Here is a 9,922-nt window from a genome sequence, read left to right on the forward strand (position 1 = left end):
AGTGTAGGTACACTTGCCAGTAATTTACCAAACTAAATTGTTGTTCCTATTTTCTTTGAAATTAGGTTTCACATGGGTATAATAAAGGCTACTACTCGTTTGCGCAAAAATACACAAATCGATTGCGCACATATATTTTGGCTACCTGTGACAAAAATCCCTATTATCAGAACTCCTTTGCGCACACATTTTCCTTCTCACTTTAACAGGCTTAGGACTGTCTGTTTCAAACTTTTAAACAGGAGTGATTAAAAATGTATGTGTGTGTGTGTGTGTGTGTATGATGTGTGTTATATAAATCGTTATAATATCATTAGTCAATATAAAAATATAAATAAATAATAATAAATAATATAAAATATAAATACAAAAATATACTACAATTAATATGAATAAGTATCGTCGTAATTATTATTATTTCAAATTAAATTTGTATGATGGAATTTATTTCCAATATTTTTGATATAAGTTAAGCGGTCGATAGTTTTATTTTTATATTTATTCCACATATCTTGTAAGTATTCTTCTTTATGCACAGTTTCCTTTCTTTTATTAATTCATTACATTGTTTTTTATTGAGTTAATTTTTAAATCTTTTTCACTTTGAATTTAATTTGCATGAGTATATCTATGACTTGATGTATGTGTGGATGTGGTGTATAAAATTGGCTATTATAATGTTTAAGGAAACTTTCTGCGTTATTCGTCGTTTTGGGATTACCATTTGGTTCAAAAGCCCATAAGATTGGTGGAAAATTGCAATTAGAGTCAATATAATTTTCTAAAATATAATCTGAGAATATAAAACTAACTGCAGTACCAGGTGCTACCGCCATAAGATCTGTAAAGCCATCTGAAACTTAATTTGGTGGTAAGTAAATTAAACCATAAAAATACTTCAACCATCTTCCAATTTCCGAATCTTTTAAGTACTAACCTAACCAATTTTGTCCTAAATGAAAGGTACAGCCAAAAATTGTACATCGAGGAAAAATTTGCAATACCGCATTATGCGCTGCCTTTTCAAAATCAGCATGAAAATTGATTAAATTAATTTCATTCCCCGTAATTTCTAAGCATATATTGTTTAGTGATTGCCACATTTGTACGTAAGTATTTGTGTGCTTGTTACGTAAAAAACAATAAGCTACGGGTACGTAAAAATTATTTTAAAAAACGTGGATCGTATAATAGTATATTATAATCGTATATTAGTCCATGGTACTGTACGGTTGTGTTGTTCGTTTTAGTGACCGTTATCGTGATGCCTTTTGTCTTATCATTAATTTTCAACGCTAATTATGTCGGCTTCTTCGCTGTCTGATATTAATGATGATAAATTTAATAAAATTATTGATATGTTCAACGATTTAAAAAGCTCGCAGAATAAAATCATATTATCACTTAATTCATGCCGTGAGTCTATTAAGTCACAAGATAAAAAGCTGTCTTCTTTTTATTCCAAGTTTGACTTATTTTCCAATCAAATTACTTCGGTAATGGAAGAAAATAAGTCATTGAAATCTAGAATTGAGCAACTTGAATCTAAACTATCATCCGTCGAACAATCTCAAAGCAATACTCACACTACCAATCAAGAAAAATTTTTCTCAGAATTTATGGACAGTCAATCCAGATCTCGTAACATTATATTGTTTAACTTGCCAGATCTCTCAACATCTAATGATGTCCATAACAACGACGTTTCACTTATTGACGAGATGTTTAATATTATGAGCATATCTACCAAACCTCTGTCTGTTCATCGTTTGGGAAAGCCTTCGAGTAAGCCTCGTCCTATTCGAATTGTTATGCCGTCACCACCTGATGTTTTTCAAATTTTAAAAGTTAAACGGCAGCTATTGAATGTTGATAAATTTAAAACTGTTCGGGTTTCATCTGACCAAACATTACAACAGCGTAAATTATACTCCTCAGTTGCTTCTGAACTTAAAACACGCAAAGATGCTGGAGAAACCGATATATTTATTAAGTTTGTCAATAATTTACCGACCATTTCAAAAAGCGGTCAACGAGCCCAACAATAGTTAAAAAAATTTCCATCTACTATCAGAACATTCGAGGTATTAATACTAAATTGGATATGTTTACTCGTAATGTCTCTCTATGTAATTATGATATTATTATAATTACTGAAACCTGGTTATCTGACAATGTAAACAATGCGGAACTTGGACTTTGTCCCCGTTACACTATTTTTCGATGTGATCGTTGCAATACTCGTGATATTACTACAAGAGGTGGTGGAGTGCTGATTGCAGTCAAGAACCAGTTCTCGTGCCGTCGTCTTCCTATCTCGGACAACTCAGTTGAGCAATTATTTATACAAATTAGTGAAAAATCTTTATCTTTAGTTATAGGTGCTGTTTATATCAACCCGGCTTCTGATATTAATGTTTATGACATACACTTTAATGCTATTGATGTTTTATTAAATAATGACTGTCATTCGAAATTTTTAATTTTTGGTGATTATAATCTACCAAATATTAGTTGGCAATCTGAAAATGGTTCAATTGTCGCTTCAGGTGCTCGTGCCGGTTCTCTTGAATCTAATGTTTTAGCGCAATTATCTTATCTAAATTTAATGCCATTTAATTTAATATATAATCGCTCTGGATCGTTACTTGATCTTATTTTTTCTAACGTGTTTGATATTAACGTAATTAACGAGAATCACTCGTTATTACCATTAGATTCTATGTACCACCCGGCACTAACAGTTGAATTACCTAATTTACCATTTAAGTACTTAGAATATAATGAACAAATGTACGATTTTGTCAACTGTGATTATACTAGTATTAGATCTAATCTTGCTTCGTTGGACTGGAATGGCATATTCAATGGTCTAGATCAGTGGTTCTCAACGGGGGCAATATCGCCCCCCAGGGGGCGGTAAAGTGTCACCGAGGGGCAATGAACTAGTTTTGGGTGGTAGGGGGGCGGTGAACTAATTTTGGGTGGTAGAGGGGCGGCAAACGGTTCACGCAAAAACGTTATAGATGGTGTCGGTGTGACCTAAAAATAATTCATACTTGATAATCCATATAATAACTATCAGTCACTACTCAATCTATTTTCCAAATACCCTTAACCTAACCCTTATTATAGAATTCTCACATTGTAGGGGCCGTTAAAAAAATTTTTGACACTCAAGGGGGCGGTAACTTAAAAAAGGTTGAGAAACACTGGTCTAGATATTAATGATACGGTAAATATATTTTATGAAAACGTTTTTAAAATGATTAATGCCTATTGCCCAGTTAAAACTGTATATTTAACAAAGCACCCTCACTGGTTCAGCAGTTCTTTAAAGAAATTAATTCTTGATAAAAAAATTGTTCATAAAACATATAAACAATCACCTAATTTATATAATTACAACAAATTTTCTAATTTACGTGCATGCTGTAAGGCTCAAAATAAAATTGATTATAATATTTTTATCCAAAAAACTCAAAATTCTATTACTAGTAATCCTAAGCTATTTTGGAAATATGTTAATAGCAAACGTTCTACTCTTTCACTCCCAAACTCTATGTATTACAATAATGAAAATATTTCAGTTGGTAATGACATTACTAATTGCTTTGCTCAACAATTTTCCAGTGTCTTAAATATGCCGTCAATTACTGAAAGTATTGTTGATTATTACAATACAAGTATTCCTTCTGTTGATTTAAATTCATGCACTCTGGCTATTATCGATGTTTATAATGAGCTCAATGAAATCAATTATAGTACTTGTTCTGGTCAAGAAAATAATACTAACACATTTTTTATGCAATGTAAGTTTGTTTTATCAACTCCCTTATTGATGATATTCAATCGGTCTCTTGCTATTGGAGTCTTTCCGGACCAATGGAAAATATCATATGTCTCTCCGGTTTATAAAAGTGGAGATATTAACAATATAATTAACTATAGACCTGTCTCCATTATATCCATTATTCCTAAAATATTCTAGGGTATCGTATACAAGAAGATTAGTCCGCTTTTTAAAAATTTTATTGTAAACGAGCAACATGGTTTTATATCAAGTAGATCCACTACTACTAATCTCTTGGTTTAGCAACATTTTATTTTAAATGCATTTAAATCAAATTGCCAAGTCGATGTAATATACACTGATTTTGCTAAGGCCTTTGACAAGATAGATCATAATATTCTCATCAAAAAATTATTCCAATCCGGTCTCCGCAATCCATTTTATTCTTGACTAGTCTCTTTCTTATCCGGTCGTAAGCAGTACGTTTAATTTAAAAATTATAATTCTTATATTTACAATGTCACCTCTGGAGTTCTTCAGGGATCTCATTTGGCTCCTCTTCTTTTTAATATTTATATTAATGATATTATTAATATCAACTCAAATATACTGCTATTTGCCGATGACGCTAAACTCTTCCGTATTATAAAAACTCCACTAGACTCTAATCTGCTTCAATATGATCTTGATAACATAAGTAATTGGTGTGATAATAATAAATTATACTTGAATGTTTCAAAGTGTAAAATTATTACTTTCACTAGAAAGCGTGTGTCTATATTAAACAAATACTTTTTAAATGGTATTGAACTAGAACGAGTTAATCTAATTAAAGATTTAGGTGTATATTTTGACTCCTCTCTTTCATTCAATGATCACCATGTCCATATTCAGAATAGAGCATCATCAATGCTTGGCTTTATAATGCGTAGTTGTAATAATTTTAATAAGCCTTTAGTTCTAAAATCACTTTATTGCGCTTTAGTCAATTTTTGATTATAATTCTATAATTTGGTCTCCATACACACTAGGTCCAATTTATTCTATTGAGGCGATTCAAAATCGTTTCTTGAGACTTATATCCATCAAGTGTAATATTGAACGTTTACCTCACACTTCATATGAACCATTGTTACTATATCTAAACATTGATACTCTTCAAAACAGAAGGATTATAAACGATATTAGCTTTATATTCAAACTATTAAATGGATATATTTACTGTCCTGATCTTTTGTCAAATATATCATTTCTAGTTCCTGGTCATTCAACTAGACAGACCAGACACCTTTTATATGCCATTCCAGCGCACTTTATATGGTAAGAACGCCCCTTTAATTAGATGTATGCAACATGTAAATAATTATAATGTCGATCTTTTTATTTGTTATTCTGTGAGTTCATTTAATTTATATCTTAGAAATTTATTCACTTAAAATATTTTTATACCTCAACACCAACCATTATACATTATATATATATTTTATACTATTTATATTCAACAACTACCATTATGTACATACTATTTTATGTTCCACATACTATTGTAATTGGGTTCGCCCGTTAAATTTATAAAATAAATAAATAAATAAAGTTGGACAAAATGATTAGGGGCAAATGAAAAAGTTTCATCCCCAAACACGTGTTCAGAATATTTAAGTAATTCCAAGTTTTGTTTACACGTAAATATAAATATGTTTTTATCATCACTGAGAAAACAAAATTTATTAACTTGGTATTGAATGTCATTTTGCATGTTGATCAGTTGATTTCTTGCTTCTTCAAAAGATTTTGGTAAATTTGGATAGTGTTTTTTTCTAATTTCATACATTGATCTTCGTAGCAATTTTACATCATTATGTTCTAAGTTTGTTGTAAAATTTTCTGTATTTTGTAATTCACGGCGTATTATTTTGTTTGGTTTTATATACAAATCGTTTTCTGCACTACGTTTAACGGTACTTCTGATTATTTCTCTCGTCATTGTTCGATTAATAAACTCCTCGAGATTATGAGAATTGGTTACTTTTATAATTTTGTTTAATTTATTAACAATAACACTCGCGGGACATTTTTTATAAGTACATCTAAAATTAAAATTTCCATTACTTAAAACACGATACTCACTAAATTTACCACTGTACATACCTACTGAAACTATCCTAAAAGTAGCTTAGAAAATCCAAAATGATATAATCTACACAATCAATTATAACTTATAAGATAATATTCCTATAGAATATTTGATAATTTGTACTGCAGTCTTTGACGATATAATATACATGTGTCATGTGTGTTGTAGTAAACGTGTTGCGCAAACGAGTGATCTATTTTCAGGTAAACGACTGATTTCGTCGTGCGCAAGCGAGTCGTCGATTTTCATGTAAAAAATTTTGAATGTGTGCAAACGAATTGCAGCGATAATAAAAAGTCAAGTTTTTGTTACAAATAATATTTATTTTTAAAATAATTACCTATTTTTTGATACTTTTTTCAGCTGTTTCTGGTTCATCTAAAAAAGAAAACACTATTAATTTCTGTTATCAACAGTGTTGTGTATTTGTGAACTAAAATGTATTTGAAACTTACAACATGGGGTCCTAAAGCGGCCCAATCTTCTGTTTTTTGACCTGGGAGGCCTTATCATTAACGGTGATCGTTGTTGCCCTGAAACATAGATTAATCAATGAATTAAAAGTACCTACCTTTTTAGTAGTTTAACATAATGATAATACCTTTATTATTGTTTAGATTCATGGACAACAAGTATAAAATATAAAAATATATGTTTGCTAGGTAGTACTTATGTTTAATAATATGCTTATTTCAATTAATAAAATCAAAATCATTAAATAGAACACCTAGGTATTAAGTGTAATGTATATATTAATTATTATTAATGTAATGTTTGGCGAAGTTAGAATTAATGTCATGGATACTTTATGAGATTAAAAATTTAAATTTTATTTACTGTAAATATTTATTATTCAATATTCATGATAACAATTAAAACATAATTTTTCTGAAAACCAAATACAATATTAATATTTTTTTTTTTTTTTGAGGCTTCAGCAACAATGGTCATTAGCTTGTGGGACTGTAGGTTAATTCAATATTATTATTATTATTAAGAATTTGTTGTTTTACTTATTTGTCTCAATTATTTTATTATAATAATGTTAATGTCTATTGAGTAAGTTTTTTATAGAAACTAAAAGAGCCTAAAAAACATCAAAATATATACATGTGGACATGTGGCATGCTAATGGTAAATAATATATTAACTATAAATATATTTATTATAGGCATGTAGTTGTTTATTAATGTTACATTAAATAAACTTATTTGAGGGGGTGCAAAGCCTGACGGATTAACTCATCGGTCCCGACGCGCATCACCGTCGCCGGTTCGTATCCCGGTCATGGGCAGTTCACACTGTCTGAATAGACCTCCGCTCCCCACCCGGGCATGGCAGAAATCTACGAGTGCCCACTGGCAATTCTGCCAAAAAAACACACGTGTTTTCAAATATATATGCATCAACATACCCTTTCTGCGCCAAAAACAGTTAACTGCCTTATGCCCAACCTTTTTGCACGTAAAACATTCTGTAATCAATTATAATTAAAATGTTGGTACTAATGTTAATATTGGTAAAATTACTTCATTAACTAAAGTTGATTAAATCATTTAACTCACTAAATTTTTTAATATGGTGTGGGCAGTGTGGCTATGGCTGTGGCTGCATCGGCAGCGGCTGTAGGTGCATCGACTGTGGCTGCATCGACAGCGGCTGTAGGTGCATCGGATGTAGGTGCATCGACTGTGGCTGCATCGGCAGCGGCTGTAGGTGCATCGGCTGTGGCTGCATCGGCAGCGGCTGTAACTGCATCGGCAGCGGCTGTAACTGCATCGGCTGTGGCTGCATCGGCAGCGGCTGTAACTGCATCGGCTGTGGCTGTAGCTGCATCGGCTGTGGCTGTGGCTGCAGCGGCTGTGACTGTGGCTGCAGCAGCTGCATTACAAACTGCAGCGGCTGTTGTTGCGGCTGTGGCTGCATTATAAACTGCGGTTGCTGTTGTTGCGGCTCTAGCTGGTAACAAAATGACTCTACGAACTCCATGGGAGAAGCCGTCGGCATATTGCTGTGATTGTACATCTAAAATAATTTATTATATTACTATAACTATTATATTATTAAAATGTATAAACTAGATTTTGAGTTACTCGTATTATTATGTTACTGCAGGAAATATTGGTAAAAAATATTTAAAAAATATTAGTAGAGTAAGAACTAACACCGCTATGAGACGAAGAAGATTAGTTTATGAGGGGACAAAAAAGAAAAAATTACGCTTCGGGGCTCCTGATAAAGATTATGGTCTGGTAGAACCTTTGATTGAGACAATAAGCGAGGAACAGCTAAATGAGAAAAAACTTGATTTTATTCAAAAGTTATCACTTGTAAATAAAAAAGATATTGAGAAAAAAACAAGGGACCAAAATAAAAATGTTGAGTGGTTCCAAGAACGTAAAATTAGACTTACAGCATCTAAATTTGGGGAAGTGTGCAAAATGAAACCATACACAAGCTGTAAAAAGAAAGTCCATTCAATGTTGTACAAACTTCCAGCTAAGTCCAAAGAAATGGACCACGGAATAGAATTTGAGTCACATGCAAGGACAAAATTTCAAAATATGTTCAACTTGCAAGTAACCTTATGTGGTCTTATTGTCGATCCTGAATTACCTTAATTAGCTGCAAGTCCAGGTACTATATAGTTATTACTTATTATTTATAATTAGGTACATTTTAACTTATATCTGATAATTAATATTGTTACAAAAAAAGTATACTTTATATAGTTTGAATTTTGAATAAATTATAGTCGAACCTCGACGATTCGAAATTCAAAGGAAATTAAATTTTTTCGACTTTTGAGGTCTTCGACTTACTAAGTTTTTACCAAGGTTTTAGGAAAAAAATTTTGTTATGCATGAATAATAATAATTATATATTTTTTTTAGATGGTTTATTTGAATTAAACTCAATCGTAGAGATAAAATGTCCATACACAGCAAGAGATACAGATGCAGTGTCTGCAGTAAATAATAAACTTGTAAGTTATAATAATTTATGTTTTATTTTACCTAAGGATTCATAATTGTCTTATTTATGTAGTTGCAGTATTTTATTGTATCAGAAAATAATACAAAAATAAAATTTAAAAAAAACCATGATTACTACTATCAGATCATTGGACAGTTACACATTACGCAAAAAGGAAAGTGCTATTTTATTATCCATACTAATAATTGGACAAATGTGGAAGGAAATAATTTTGTATGACAATGAATTTTTGAATACACAAATGGCCAATAAACTGAAATTGTAGGCATCAATTATTTGTTAATTTAATATTAATATTTTGGATATAATGCTTACAATTATTACAGATTCTATACAAACTGCATTCTGCCAGAAATAGTAGATCCACTTTTTAAGGAGACCAAGTGTAGAGGACATAAGGGATCCACCTAGTATTTTGGAGGCACAAAAAGTTCAAAACGAAAAATTAGCAGCAAACCGTCATGTAAAAAAAAAATTAAAAATTAAAAATAAAAAAAAATTATATTAGTATATTTTATGTATATAAAAAAAATACCAATTTATACCATTGTTCTGAAAAATTTATCAACAACTAATGTCGGTTAGGTTATCAAATTAAAATTAAAATTGTATTTAATATTATAATTATTAGTTGTAAGTTGATTACTACATTGATACACCGTTTAACTTTTTTTTATGTATAAAATATTGATTTGCACATTGAAATATTATAATACTTTTTTAAATTATTTATTTATGAATTATGATTTATGACTAAGAAAGTAATAAGTAATCCTATTTAATTTAACTCAAAATATAATAAAATATTTCCTAACCTAAATATTAGTGAATACAATAAATATGTAACAAATCAAGCTATGTTATAATACATTCCCAACGATCTATATATTGATACATATATTTAGGTGCTTACTTATATAGTGGCTTACATTATAATCGAAGTTCATAAGTACGCGTGGATTAAAACATTATTTTACGAAACATATTTCTGGTCACCT

The 9,922-nt window shown here is 30.6% G+C and overlaps 2 pseudogenes across 1 annotated transcript in view; one reads left to right on the forward strand and one right to left on the reverse strand.

Moving 5' to 3' along the window:
- LOC149062218 (uncharacterized) overlaps nucleotides 1-8,575 on the forward strand; it is a 510,544-nt pseudogene extending 501,969 nt beyond the window's left edge. Inside the window, exon 10 of the transcript XR_016190304.1 lies at nucleotides 8,043-8,575. The product of XR_016190304.1 is annotated as an uncharacterized LOC149062218 (transcript). The remainder of the gene's footprint in view (nucleotides 1-8,042) is intronic.
- Nucleotides 420-1,103, reverse strand: LOC149062247 (uncharacterized; annotated as a pseudogene).
- Nucleotides 8,576-9,922: the final 1,347 nt, after the last annotated feature.

The sequence above is a fragment of the Diuraphis noxia genome, unplaced genomic scaffold (genome assembly GCF_037042655.1).
Source record: "Diuraphis noxia isolate RWA-SAM2 unplaced genomic scaffold, SU_Dnox_SAM2 contig0001, whole genome shotgun sequence".
NCBI classification, from domain to species: Eukaryota; Metazoa; Arthropoda; class Insecta; order Hemiptera; family Aphididae; genus Diuraphis; species Diuraphis noxia.